We start from the raw sequence: 15965 nt of genomic DNA, 5'->3' as shown, positions 1-15965 counted from the left end.
AAAATTAATATTCCTATACGTGAGAACCATCAATGCAATAGCGTGAATATCTGTCATAACATTTTCGAACGCAATAGGGAATCTCAGTTTCATATTCCAACATTACTCAACTTTTAATTTCTTATTAAGTGAACAGCATAGACGTAAGGAAATAACGAGAAACAACACAATCAACAGCTACAATTAATAGAGAGCCAAAACCTGCACACCATCCAACACATAGAGAAATAATAGCTAATCAAAGGCGAAATAGCACAGGCTTAACGCTGAAGAACAGAGGAACACGCGGCGACACGTAAACAACAGAGGAAAATAATCTATCATTGAACCATCACAAAATCGACCAATATACAATTTTCATTCTAACAAACACTACGAACCTTAATGGAGGTATCCAAGACGTAGGAAATATGCACTGTTTTCACTCTTTTCCTCAAAGCCGGGAGACTTTATGTCTCTATCTATATGGCCAAAGCACTGCGCATGCTTTATCACTCAAAGGGTTGGGGGCTTTATTCCTTCGTCCAGCAAACGGGACGCTCTAGAGGTCAGACAAGAGAGTTCAAAGGCGATATATTTTATTGTGCAGCGCAAATAGATGTCGGTATCACTCGCTGGGGTCACTATCTTTTCGCATCCTTTCCCTGAAATGGAAATCTTTCGTCAAAGTGGTTGTCAAGTCGGCTAAGTTTGTAGAGATGCGATATTGTTATTGAAGATGTAGAGAAAGTCCAAATTATTAATTGGTAGCAACGATACTCAATCAAAAACGAGAAACAAATTTAATTACGTCAATTTTTGTAATATCTTGCAATAGAAATTTCTAATGGACCACACAGAAATATCAAATGTGAAATGCAACTCAGAGTTATGAGGCATTCCCATCTTAGAGATACTTACTTATGTCAATCGAGTGAACAATTGAAGCAAATGCAAGAGAATAATTATCTCGAGCGGTAAGTTCACAACTCATAGAATATCATTCGAGTGAATACTTGAAACAAAATCAAAACAATAATTCTCAGGACAGGTGGAGATTATAGCATTCTAAATCAGATAATAAAATTTTAATCAATAAAATAAACATAGATATGCTTTTAATTAAGTGTAGACGTGCACTTGAAAACAGAAGAGACAATTGCTCTACTTTGAAAAGATGGACAGATTTTGTACTCGATACCATAAGTCATGGGAAGATGTGATAAAAAACTGCTTCGAAAAGGAGGAGCCGCGAAACAATTTCATTATCGATGCATTTCAATATGTCCTAGACATGGTCATATTCGGAGATGTGGTACAAACTACAGAACTGAAGGTGCAAGAATTTATATGCCGAATCTACAATACTTATAAAAATATCTGCACATCATCGTCAGAAGGGCCATTGGGATTGATGGCGGAGTTTTTGAGGTTTGCCAACGAAGAATTGAAATACACTAGACCAGATGTAATTGTAATCATTGCAATGGGCATTGCGTACATCAAGAAAGCAGTCGGATCAAATTATCATATACAAGCAGTCTATATCGCACGATTCATTACGGATTTGTTGAATTACACATATCTGAGATGGAAAGTACATAAAATCTTATCACGTGATATATTCCACTACCACGGCAACGCAATTATTTTCTTCTACCAGTCTCTGCAACGATGACGAATCAACAGAAGTTCAATATCGTCGTGCAAGGTCTGATGTATTATCACCTGTTGAAACTCAACAAACATATCAATTGTGGTGGACCACCGGACGATTGTAATCTAATACTCTCTTGTACGCCATTCAAGAACATTCATATGAAGAAAGGAAGCATCAATAAGAGACTGTGCAAGTTCATCGCGACAAAGTGCAAGTTGTTGAAGCAATACAAACACGGCGACAACATAGCGCCTGCGTTAATCAACGCTGGATTCAAGCGCCCAATAATCAGAATAAACTATTTAATGTCTTCGGAATTCATCAATGAAGACAACAAACGAAAATTTCAGAGTTTGAAATAGAATTGTAATTTATCGAAATAAACAAGTGTATAAATGAAACAATAATTGTAATCTTTGTCATCATTATAATGAATTCTTCGCATCACAATGAAAAACACTTTACTTTTAGCATGGCTAGACTGAGAACAATGATCGCTAAGGAAACGAATACTCCACAATTTGTGTAAGAATTCTCATATGGAATGAGACCTGACCACCAAATAGGTTTTACTCGACTACACTCTGTACAAATTCAACACCCGATGGATAGAATTGCCGGAGAAGGATCGGTCATTGAAATTTAGAGACATGATACATCGGTCTATGATTACAAAAAGGATCACTAATCTCATGTGAAAACTTATCATATTTCATGAATTAAATTCCACAGTGCATGTATATTTCTCAATCAGTTGCACTATCCCAGACTTAGTAAAAGAAGAAAAGATGTCTTTGACAAACAACCGGATTGGAGTGCGGAACAAATAAATAAATATTTTTGTCAACACAGTTGTCCATTGTTTGAGTAGGAAAAAGGAGCCGTCCAAGGCTTGCAGTGGGGGCCAAGATATGGCAAAACGGGAAATAAGGCAAGATAACTGATTGCGGCGGGTCGTTCGCGACAACTTTTACAATCGTATTGGGGTTCACGGCCCGGGAGATAATACGAAGCCTTCGCGAAAAGTGAATCTATTATCAGATGCCACAATGCAAACGAAAGATTTTACGAACACGACGTGCAGGCCACATTCATCACATAGTCTTCGTAACACACGGCACACAAACGTATATGAAATAATTTCCAAGTGGCAATCAGATTTTGGGAGAAGCGGATCACACAACCGCCATCAGAAGTGCTTAGCCAATATACAATGAAGATGAGCGTTATGTACAATGGAAGATATGTTATATTATAATAGCCAGATCAGCGCAGGTCACAGATAAACGCAGATCCAATTCACAAAATATACTAGAGATTTCCCACAACCATACAGAAAAACTATCACATTATTTTAGTGTCGTAGCATCCGGGCACTACACATGGAAAGGCCATACTTTAATCTTATAAGTCTTTAGCTCATAACATTGTAAAAAGCAAATTCCACACTAAGGATAATTTTCTTCTTTAAATTTTCAAAGTCAAAACTGCACGCTATTTCTTGCATTTTTCTAAAGATATAGATGAAAAAGTTGTGCATATACTCACACATACATTACAAGATATTCGATTGTGGATTAATTGCTAAAACTTATCGATTCACATTTAGGAGAAGTGGTGACTACCATACATCAGTAAGAGTTTAATTACAATTTGAACAGGTGTTGCGATTTATGATCAGTGTTGTAGAATGTGTAACTGCACAATACGCAAGCTTTAGGTCGCTCACTTTGACGAGCACTCTTTCACGATGTCAGAGAAGTTATTCGAACTTCTGTTGATTCGTCATCGTTGCAGAGACTGGTAGAAGAAAATAATTGCGTTGCCGTGGTAGTGGAATATATCACGTGATAAGATTTTATGTACTTTCCATCTCAGATATGTGTAATTCAACAAATCCGTAATGAATCGTGCGATATAGACTGCTTGTATATGATAATTTGATCCGACTGCTTTCTTGATGTACGCAATGCCCATTGCAATGATTACAATTACATCTGGTCTAGTGTATTTCAATTCTTCGTTGGCAAACCTCAAAAACTCCGCCATCAATCCCAATGGCCCTTCTGACGATGATGTGCAGATATTTTTATAAGTATTGTAGACTCGGCATATAAATTCTTGCACCTTCAGTTCTGTAGTTTGTACCATATCTCCGAATACGACCATGTCTAGGACGTATTGAAATGCATCGATAATGAAATCGTTTCGCGGCTCCTCCTTTTCGAAGCAGTTTTTTATCACATCTTCCCATGACTTATGGTATCGAGTACAAAATCTGTCCATCTTTTCAAAGTAGAGCAATTGTCTCTTCTGTTTTCAAGTGCACGTCTACACTTAATCAAAAGCATATCTGTGTTTATTTTATTGATTAAAATTTTATTATCTGATTTAGAATGCTATAATCTCCACCTGTCCTGAGAATTATTGTTTTGATTTTGTTTCAAGTATTCACTCGACTGATATTCTTTGAGTTGTGAACTTACCGCTCGAGATAATTATTGTTTTGCATTTGCTTCAATTGTTCCCTCGATTGACATAAGTAAGTATCTCTAAGATGGGAATGCCTCATAACTCTGAGTTGCATTTCACATTTGATATTTCTGTGTGGTCCATTAGAAATTTCTATTGCAAGATATTACAAAAATTGACGTAATTAAATTTGTTTCTCGTTTTTGATTGAGTATCGTTGCTACCAATTAACAATTTGGACTTTCTCTACATCTTCAATAACAATATCGCATCTCTACAAACTTAGCCGACTTGACAACCACTTTGACGAAAGATTTCCATTTCAGGGAAAAGATGCGAAAAGATAGTGACCCCAGCGAGTGATACCGACATCTATTTGCGCTGCACAATAAAATATATCGCCTTTGAACTCTCTTATCTGACCTCTAGAGCGTCCCGTTTGCTGGACGAAGGAATATAGCCCCCAACCCTTTGAGTGATAAAGCATGCGCAGTGCTTTGGCCATATAGATAGAGACATAAAGTCTCCCGGCTTTGAGGAAAAGAGTGAAAACAGTGCATATTTCCTACGTCTTGGATACCTCCATTAAGGTTCGTAGTGTTTGTTAGAATGAAAATTGTATATTGGTCGATTTTGTGATGGTTCAATGATAGATTATTTTCCTCTGTTGTTTACGTGTCGCCGCGTGTTCCTCTGTTCTTCAGCGTTGAGTCTGTACTATTTCGCCTTTGATTAGCTATTATTTCTCTATGTGTTGGATGGTGTGCAGGTTTTGGCTCTCTATTAATTGTAGCTGTTGATTGTGTTGTTTCTCGTTATTTCCTTACGTCTATGCTATTCACTTAATAAGAAATTAAAAGTTGAGTAATGTTGGAATATGTAACTGAGATTCCCTATTGCGCTCGAAAATGTTATGACAGATATTCACGCTATTGCATTGATGGTTCTCACGTATAGGAATATTAATTTTCTGATGAGTTTGATTTTCTGAATGATAGATTACTGTGTTGTTTTGATTAGGAATATCTTCTTTGTAGTGGTATAGATTTTATTTCTTCATGTGTTCGTGCCGTTCTTTGTTGGCTTGGAGCGTGCTATGTGGTGAAGTTCGTTTTTAACATATCTATTTTCTGATGAGTTTGATTTTTTCTTCTGATTTTCCTCTTGTGTTCGTGTCGTTCTTTGTTGGCTAGGAGTGTGCTATGTGGTGAAGTTCATTTTTAGTATGTCTATTTTCTGAAGAGTTTGATTTTTTCTTCTGATTTTCCTCTTGTGTTCGTGTCGTTCTTTGTTCTGTTTGTTGGCTAGGAGCGTGCTATGTGGTGAAGTTGAATATCTTCTTTGTAGTGGTATAGATTTTATTTCGTCTTGTGTTGATTTTCTTCTTGTGTTCGTGTCGTTATTTGTTCTGTTTGTTGGCTAGGAGCGTGCTATGTGGTGAAGTGGAATATCTTCTTTGTAGTGGTATAGATTTTATTTCGTCTTGTGTTCGTGTCCCATAGTCTTCCAGTGTCTCTGCTGTTCACAGTTAATTACATACAACTATCAGAACTTCCCGCTATTGCAAAGATGGTTCTCGCGTATAGGAATATTAGACTTTTTATAATACAACTTATAATTTTGTTTATAATCCTATTGATTAAGAATATCTACTTTGATCAAATGTGATGATCGTTTTGATATGGTGTAGCTATTATTTCCCTACATGTCGGTTAGGTTCTATATTAATGCTATGTGTTGATTCGAATGATTGCCTTATGTCTGTGCTATTCACTTCAATAGAAATAAAATTTGTGTCACATTGGAATATTAGCTATTGTGCTCAAAATTACTTACACCTATCAGATTCTTACATCTCAGACTTTTTATAATTTTGATTGTAATCGTATTGATTAAGAATATCTTAAATGCGCTATCACTTCTGATTCATTGAAAACTTCCACTAATAAAAAATATTGTGTTTGATTTGTGATATCTGTTCAATGCTATTGTATCATACCTTTAACAAGTATTGTTACGTGTATTGTGTTCCTTCTATTTCAGATTTTTGGCTAAGTTTTTCCCATTGACACAGAGTCATAACATAATTCCTAATGACTTTAATAAATATATTTTCACTTGTACTTTTGTATATGGCTATCCTTTGCATGTAAACTGCACACCTGTTGTAGCTCGAAAAAATATGATTCAAGTCGGCTCAGGCTGAAAAATGGCGAAAGTCGGCGGCCCAGTCTGAAAAATGACGAAAGTCGGCGGCCTAAGCTGAAAAATGACGAAAGTCGGCGACCCAGGCTGAATGGTAAACGCACACGTAGCCCTCCGGCCACGCGACGCCCAAGTAGGAAAATTGTGAAAGAAGTCAGCCCAGGGTGAATGGTAAGCAAGCACGCAGCCCTCCGGTCACGCTCCGCCTACCACAGCAACCCTCCACCCGAGCACCGCCCTGTTACAGGTGGTGAAGGTTTTTTTGGCTGGGTTTTTTCTCCTTCACCTGATTGGCATCACAATTCCCAGCACTATTGGCTTTAATAAATATATCTAAACTTGAATGACATTAATAAATATATTTTGACTTGTAATTTTTGTTTATGACCCTTCTTTGCATGTCTCTGCATGTAAACCGCTCACCTGCTGTATCGGAAAAAATATGTGAAGTCGGCCAAAGAAGTCGGCCCAGGCTGAAAAATATGCTACGATGAGCGCACGCGCAGCCCTCCCCCGCCGATAAGCGCGCGGACAACCCTCCCCACACGCGTCGCGCAGGGAAAAATACGAGCAGGGCTCAGGGCAGGGTCCAAGGGTCCATGGAACGTACTCGCCCTCGGCTCGGTTCTGCCAGCCCCTTTAATACTCAAGTGACCTTCCGACGCCACTCGCTCAAACGTCGCCCACCTACGCATTGCTGATGAAGGCCCAATAAGGCCGAAACAGCTGTCCAATGCTGGTGTGGCGACGTTTGGGACTTATAAACATATGTTCAACGTGCAGCCAAAGAGCCTATGCTATTTTTCTTCAACTAATACTTTACTGGCTTCGCACTGGGCTTTCAGAGGTGAGTCACTCACCCTGACGGGAGGACATCACGTTCCACGTGACCTTCCGACGCCACTCGCTCAAACGTCGCCCACCTACGCATTGCTGATGAAGGCCCAATAAGGCCGAAATAGCTGTGCAATGCTGGTGCGGCGACGTTTGGGACTTATAACATATGTTCAACGTGCAGCCAAAGAGCCTATGCTATTTTTCTTCAATTAATACTTTACTGGCTTCGCACTGGGCTTTCAGAGGTGAGTCACTCACCCTGACGGGAGGACATCACGTTCCACGTGACCTTCCGACGCCACTCGTTCAAACGTCGCCCACCTACGTATTGCTGATGAAGGCTCAATAAGGCCGAAACAGCTGTGCAATGCTGGTGTGGCGACGTTTGGGACTTATAACATATGTTCAACGTGCAGCCAAAGAGCCTATGCTATTTTTCTTCAATTAATACTTTACTGGCTTCGCACTGGGCTTTCAGAGGTGAGTCACTCACCCTGACGGGAGGACATCACGTTCCACGTGACCTTCCAACGCCACTCGTTCAAACGTCGCCCACCTACGCATTGCTGATGAAGGCCCAATAAGGCCGAAACAGCTGTGCAGTGCTGGTGTGGCGATGTTTGGGACTTATAACATATGTTCAACGTGCAGCCAAAGAGCTTATGCTATTTTTCTTCAATTAATACTTTACTGGCTTCGCACTGGGCTTTCAGAGGTGAGTCACTCACCCTGACGGGAGGACATCACGTTCCACGTGACCTTCCGACGCCACTCGTTCAAACGTCGCCCACCTACGCATTGCTGATGAAGGCCCAATAAGGCCGAAAGAGCTGTGCAATGCTGGTGTGGCGACGTTTGGGACTTATAACATATGTTCAACGTGCAGCCAAAGAGCCTATGCTATTTTTCTTCAATTAATACTTTACTGGCTTCGCACTGGGCTTTCAGAGGTGAGTCACTCACCCTGACGTGAGGACATCACGTTCCACGTGACCTTCCGACGCCACTCGTTCAAACGTCGCAAACCTACGCATTGCTGATGAAGGCCCAATAAGGCCGAAACAGCTGTGCAATGCTGGTGTGGCGACGTTTGGGACTTATAACATATGTTCAATGTGCAGCCAAAGAGCCTATGCTATTTTTCTTCAATTAATACTTTACTGGCTTCGCACTGGGCTTTCAGAGGTGAGTCACTCACCCTGACGGGAGGACATCACGTTCCACGTGACCTTCCGACGCCACTCGTTCAAACGTCGCCCACCTACGTATTGCTGATGAAGGCTCAATAAGGCCGAAACAGCTGTGCAATGCTGGTGTGGCGACGTTTGGGACTTATAACATATGTTCAACGTGCAGCCAAAGAGCCTATGCTATTTTTCTTCAATTAATACTTTACTGGCTTCGCACTGGGCTTTCAAAGGTGAGTCACTCACCCTGACGGGAGGACATCACGTTTCACGTGACCTTCCGACGCCACTCGTTCAAACGTCGCCCACCTACGCATTGCTGATGAAGGCCCAATAAGGCCGAAACAGCTGTCCAATGCTGGTGTGGCGACGTTTGGAACATATAAACTCAAAACTTTAAGGGCACGTAACGAATTACGTGTTGGCAATACAACAGAAAGTGCGGCTGATTTTCCATCAAGTTTTACTATTTTCTTTCTGGATGCCTTCAACTCAACTCCCATCCATTCATTACATGTATTTTTGTTGGGCTTCCCTTTGCACCCCTCTTCCACTGGCATTGCGCAATTCCGCGCGGCGGAGTGGCCAGCTGTCGGCTACGCGCTGGCGAGGAGAGCCGTCTGAGCCAACGGGGAATTAAATGACGGAGGACGAGTTTTTTTCGTGAGGAGGAGTCTAATGCTATCACACTGCAGGCCGACACAGCTCTGGCCTCGGACAATGCTCGGGACTGCCTAGCTCTGGGGGAAGTACTCATGCCCTCCAAAACGCGGCCGGTGTTAGCTTCCAGCTAATCGTACGGCGGCGGGTCGCGCGTGAAATGCAACATCCACATTCAACGATCCCAACGATCCGAAATGGCTGCGCGTCTTCAACCTTTAAGAGGGAGCACGCTCGGCATGCCCGTTGCCCGCACGGGGCGTCCGAACGCTAGAGGTGACACAGTGAGGTCGCCTTCTGTCCACTCTTGGGTAGTTCCATTTTAAATCGGCAAGGGTGGGAAATTGACAATTTTTAATTTCCATGAAAAAAATATATGCTAGATAGCATCTCGATTGATGACATATGCAACAATTTCGAGCTCCATCCGATGAACCGTTTCCGATATGGAGAGGCGGAAGGTTGCGGCGGCGGCGAATGTTGGTTCGAATTTTTCCCCAACTTTGACCTCATAGCAACATCTTGTTTTACCACATCCTTCAAATTTGGCTGATAAAAACTATGTGTTGAAAGCAGCACGCGGAAAAAGACCGTGACTCCTACTTTAAAGGGGCGCTACGAAAAAATTCCGAACACAGCACTTCCGGCAAAAAATGTACGAATTCGAACTTTTATTGTTCATGAGCGGGTACACGCATTCCCTTGAAGGTAGATTCATTAGAACCGCTAGCTCATTCTCTATCGAATGGTATAGATATCATTTATATAGCTCCTGTGGTAGAGCAAGCAGACGGCTGTAAGTAGAAGCAACTCGCCAAATTGCTCCCCCCAATCGCCCCCCAAAACGTCAGTTTATACATTGAATTTCCCGCTCCCCCACTACGCGCTCCGATAAAGTAACCGCCCCCCCCCCCCAAAACCGAGCGTCCGGATCCGCCCCTGACACAGGCTGATACGTGATGACTGATAGTCTGGTACACGCCGAGCAGGCGTAACCGAAAATGTCTTTCTGAACTAAAAAAATTATGTCCTAAAATATGAATAAAATTTCGACCAGCGAATTGATAGGCTGGCCCTTTATATCCTCGTCAATCAGACGAAATTTATTGCTCTTTGTGCCACGTCACGCTGTTATTTAAGCGTTTTGCAGTGAATACGTGCAGTATTAGTCATTTGTAGACACGGTTATAGGTCTAGTAATGCTACTGCACGAATTTTGGCTCCCGGATTTGTCAAAAGATTCAATAAACCCGGATTTAAAAGCGGATTTGATTTAGTTCCGGAAAAACAAATACGGATTTAAAATGATTTGATTTAACGTGTCGAAATTAAATCCGGACTTGATTTGGATTTGATTTACTACCTTCAGAAAAAATGCGGATTTGATTTAAATCCGATTTGAGCGGCCAAATCCGCAACACTGATGGGCAGTAAACAGTTTTCAACGTGCTCCTCCGGCTAGACGGCGCTGCGCTTTCAATATGGCGGCGTCCATGGGAAAACGGTGTTAGCGGATCAGTCAACATTAAGGGCGTCGATATCATCAATAAAACGCTAAGCAAAAACAAAACACACAAAAACACACAGCACACGGGTACGCAGGCACGTCATAGGGTAGAGATAGAAACCGGTGTCACGGAGAAAAATCTGAAAATACTGCAGAGCGCGACGATGTTCGATCATGTTAGGCAGAGGGCCGAGGATGGTTGTCAATGTGAAGGGCGCGACAGCGATTGGTTGCAGGTGACACTGAAGTGCTGCTCTTTGGGACTTGTAAAGGTGGCAGTCGAGTAGCACATGCTTCATATATGAGTGTAGAGTCGGAGCGCCCGAACAGATGCTTTGAATGGGGGGTGAACGCAACCCCGAGACGGAGCCTGTGCATCAGCGATGCAAAATAGCGACGCACACGGGAGGGCATGGTGAAACATAGGTCAGGATCCACTTCTCGCATCAGAGTTCTTGATGGAGCGTCACGAGACCACTGCGCATGTGTGAGAGTCCTCACCACATCATTGAGGAAGGTTCGTTTGTCGCCTTTGGGGAGCATAATCCACATGCTTGGTCGGGAATGGTATGGAGCTGCTGCAGCCCCATCAGCCTCTTCATTCCCGCGGATGTCGCAGTGTGCAGGAATCCACTGGAAGTAGAGTGCCCGCTCATTTCAAGACGGCTTAGTTCCTGAAGTATTTCCACAACCACTGGCGCCAGCGATCCACGAATGCCCATGTTCGCTATAAACTGAAGAGCTGTCTTGGAGTCACAGCGTATGTCACCCAGCTGCTGATATCGGCGGATGGAATGTGCTTGAGGAAGAACGAAATGGCATGCAACTCTGCAGACGTGGATGATGTGCGGTGCGAGAGACGGTACGCGTGGCACGATGACGCAGCCGGAATAGTAAAGGCAACAGTGCTGCAGTGTGTATAGGGTGTCGGCACTGCATGATGTCTAGCGCAAGTTGTTTTAACACGGGTGCTGCAACGTGATCCTTCTTGTTCTTGAGCTCAGGAATGATAGTGAGATTGAAGGTAAAGAAAATACCAACGGAGGGGTGCTGGAGAGGAGGGGACGATGGACCTGCCAACAAAGACAGGTAGCAGCGGAGATGCACCGAGAAATATTGCTCTGTCTCCGTCTTTTGAGCTTCGACACCAACGAAGCACGAAGTCAATGCATCAACATATTAATGCTGAAACTTTATTCAGTTCTGAGATAGCTATGAATGGATGTTTAGATAAGTTTCTGGCAGACCTATCTGTATTTGAAGGTAGTGTGCATATCGGCTCTTAAATCCGGGGAACATGCTCTTCAAGATTGTTGTGAGTATAGCAGCTAAGCAGGCAGCTCAATGTTTCTAGCGAGGAACTCATTTCAACGAACCTGCAATGTCGATGTTGCGGTGTTGAGATGCATTCACGGTTGAAACGGCACGTGTGTCGTGTCGTGCACTTAAGCATTACCCCAGCAAGATGGAAATCTCGTGCTTACGAACTCAAAGGGAAACGCAAAAGGTTGAAATTTGGCGTCGAGAGACACGGTTTGTCACACGCACTTATGAACAAATGGCCCTTGACAGATCACCCTAATTGGGCCATATTTTTCTTTCTTTCAACGAACCAACCATAATTGGGGAAACGTGCGTAATTGCGCGCAAGCGAACAGTCGGTATTGTAACACCGATTACGAAAATATATGGCGTTTTTTATCTTTTAGATAATTTTGATAATAAAGCTGTGAGAGAAGCAATGATGTCGTGTTTGCATTTGAGCTAAGCGGACATCCTCTCGAAGAGGTTATGTATCTGTCAAATTACTAATTACCAAAATTCATTAACGAACCCTTTAATTACGGAATTTAAGGCAAAAGAGAGATAGCAGAAGGGGAGGGAATCCTCGTTGAAAGCCATTCTAAGAATCCTGAAGCGAGCGCGTGCCGTGAAATATTCATAGCTGAATTTCACAATGCAAATGGGCCGAAACCAAAGCAGCGCGCATGAGGAGTGCATCACCTTCGCCGACAGAGGCTTATCTGGGCCGCAAAGCGGTTGACCTGGCCAGCAGGTCAGCACCTACTCCAATCATCTCCATGGCTCCAAAGCACGTAAACCTCTGACGCGGAAGGAAGTGGAATGGAAGTGCTCCCTGCTCTCCCAGTCAGCGCGGTTTCGGTTTAGGCTCAGTTCCATACCAAAAGTAGCACGTACGTGTTTTAGAATTTTTAAAAATGGAATATCTTTCAACGAGGATCCTCTCCCGTTCTGCTCTCCCGCCTTTGCCCGAAGTTGCCTCTAGCTCCCATGGCCTTGTGGATACGAAGATGGCATCCCACGATGGCGTCCCGAGACTGATAGATGACCCGAGTTCAAATTCGTGTGCCGGCTGTGCTGTCTAGGTGTTTTCCCTGCGGTTTCCTCAGATTATCTTTAAGGCAAATGTTGGCACAGCTCCCTGTGAAGTCGGCCCAGGATGCTGGATGCACAATCCCCCTGCTGTAGTCACGACGTTGACCGCGTGAGCATGGCCGACAATGGCAAGCAGTTCCATCACCACCACCCGGGACCCCCCAATTAAAGAGTTAATGAATTTGAGATAACTAGCGGTCTTGTAATTACTTACTCTCTGCGAGAGGATGTTCGCGGATGTGTGAGCTGGAATGGAAGTGCCCCCTCCGCTCCCGATCGGCGCAGTTTCGGTTTCGGCTCATTTGCATATCAAACTTCGCACGTGCACCTTTCAGGATTTTTAAAAATGGAATAGTTTTCAACGAGGATTCTCTGCCATTCTGTTTTCTCACTTCTGCCCGAAATTCCCTCATTAAAGTGTTAACTAATGAATTTTAGGTAAACCTTGAAGGAACACACTCTGTTCGAGAGGATGTCCGCCTGACCGTGTAACTCAACTGCACAAACAACATATATGCTGCTCTCATAGCTTGTCTTAAAATAAAAAGTCTGTTATGGATAAAAAACATGCATGAGTTCAGAATGACAGTGTTCGATTGAAAAGCTATGCGCCTTCAAAATTGTATGCTGCATTTGGTCCTCTTCTGGGCCACATCTGCAATGATGTTACGCATGTTATTTGCCCGATGGTATCATTTTAAGGCAGTAACACACGAAGAGAAAATACAGAAGGTGGCCACAAAACACATTGTAATGTGTGCAACTGTTCTTTCTGATCTGCCTATATGTAAACACATATTTCGCACTAACACACTTCTCCACCTTAACCAAGCGTCCCAAGGAAGAATGTTTTTCACCGAAGTCTAAGGGGCCAGCAGATGGATTTTCTTGTCGACCCAAGGATTTAACGCATAATCTTCCAATCATCTAAATACACTGCCAATGATAAGGGCGGTAGGACCAGTTTAAGAAAAGTATCTGTTTGAAATATTGGCGTCTCCCGACTTGCGAGGCTTTTGTTTCAATTTTCAAAGGGCGGGGTACCGTCACGGAAGATCCCTAACCGTCCATTTTAGTTTAACTATGGTTCGATGACTCTGACGTACCAAAAAGTTACTGATTTTACGCAGTGTTATCGATATTAGCATCACGGTCTTTCCGAAGCCGCCCAACTCTCCACTGCTCGTCCTACAAGACAGCGAACAGAGGAAGATCTGAAGTAAGAAAGCAAGTAAAGGAACTCGATTTGCTTATCGTCGTTCATTTATTGGAGTTACTTTCCCTGATGAAAAGTCGACCTTTCAAGCGACAGCAAATGAAGGCTCGCACTTTCGACGGCATTTGGAACGAATGCACATCCGCAGCTACATTCCTAGCGAACAAACACAAACCACGCGATCAATACCGGGACGACCTGAAAGGGTTTCAAATTTGTATGACCTTCTTTCAATCCGCGCTTTAAAGCAGAGCGCGAAAATATGATGATTGCGCCAAGAGGTCCTGGCATCATTTTCTGCCACGTCCGATAAGACTAATGCAGGAGAGGCATTACAGCTTTCCATCACCGGGTACTTGTTCTCTATCTTTGTCTGCGCTCGGCGTTTCGCGAGACCGGATGCAAATGAGTAAAATCGATATCATCTTGTCAAAAGGGGAAAGAGTCGTGCTCATCATCTCGAGCGATATATCTCACTCAGCAGCACGAAATGACGCTTGCAGAAAGCAAGCCGACAAACGTCCATTTTGGCAGGAGTGGGGTCCTGAATTGAGAAAACACCGCATGAAAGTGTATTTAATGGATGTCTCCGCAGGCATCGTGTTCCAATATATTAGAGGAATTCCAAACTGTGAAACCGTCGTGTTCGCGCGTCCAAGACAGTTTGTCACATCTGATTATACATGTTAGATCGCCCGAGTGTGGACTGCGTGACGACACGAGCTTGTGCGTGGTGACATGATGCCATGCGATAGAATTTAGAAGCGTAACCGTGTCGCATGATGTCAACAGCAGGGCTCACATCACGTTTCAAACTTCAGCGAATTTTTGTTACAGCATCGTGAAAGTGAATTAGCATGGAGTTTGCGAAACACGAGCTGCCTTTACTATGTTCCCAACCTTGATGTAGCCGTCCCCACCTGATGAGCATCATCTGCGAGATGACGTCCGTTCATGAGAATACGCTTTTGCCGAGAATACGCAGTGCGACCCGGTGTGATGTGATGTGATGTGATGTGATGTGAATAAAGAAAAAAATGGGTCCTAGTATGGAATGGCGCTGGAACAACGGGATTGACTAGCCTCTCAAGCTTCAAACATTTAATGCGTGCGCTCGTCGTGCTCGACGATCCCTATGGCAGCGCATTACAACATTGATACCAACACTTTGGACGTCACGCAGCATGATTTGAGCTATACCGTGCGCTGGTCGTGTTTGGGCGTTACAAATTAAGAGCACAGTACTGCTTAGCGCTACCTTCCAGCACTGTGCCGAAACCTGGAACATCGGCGCCTTGCACTGTACGGGACATTTTTGTGTGTTGTGTGTTTAGTTCAGGTTTCTTTGTTTCTTTGTGGGCAACTTGCGGCCTTCTCGGCAGGCAGACCCCACCCCCCCACCCCCATCCCCGTCGCCTTATACAACATCAGCTATCTACCGGTTATTTCTTCTACTCCTACACGTGTTGAGGTATGCCTTCGTCTCTTAAGTCTTCGTCTTGTTAGCACTGAGCAGTACTATGTTCCCATACCCACAAGCCCAGGTCTCGTTCTCGTGTGTTCACTGGTGCGAGTGCCTTGGCGTCATCATTTATCGCGGACTAACATAGTCTCGACAGATTACTGCCCTCTGTGTCACCACATGCTCTTACATTGGTAGCGGCACCTGCTGACGACGACGAGCCCTGCCTCTGCCCTACTCGTGCCGAATGTTCGTGCGGTAGTTCCATCAGTTCATACCCGGCCCTCACGCAGTAAAGATATTGCCGTCCTTCTCACTTATTGTCGTGACCTGACTTCGCGACGATCTGGTGACCCGAACGCTGAATGCCAATGCCTGACCCT

This window comes from Ornithodoros turicata, chromosome 2, assembly GCF_037126465.1.
Source record: "Ornithodoros turicata isolate Travis chromosome 2, ASM3712646v1, whole genome shotgun sequence".
NCBI classification, from domain to species: Eukaryota; Metazoa; Arthropoda; class Arachnida; order Ixodida; family Argasidae; genus Ornithodoros; species Ornithodoros turicata.
The sequence above is the reverse complement of the archived record's forward strand: the minus strand, read 5'-3'. Positions refer to the sequence as shown.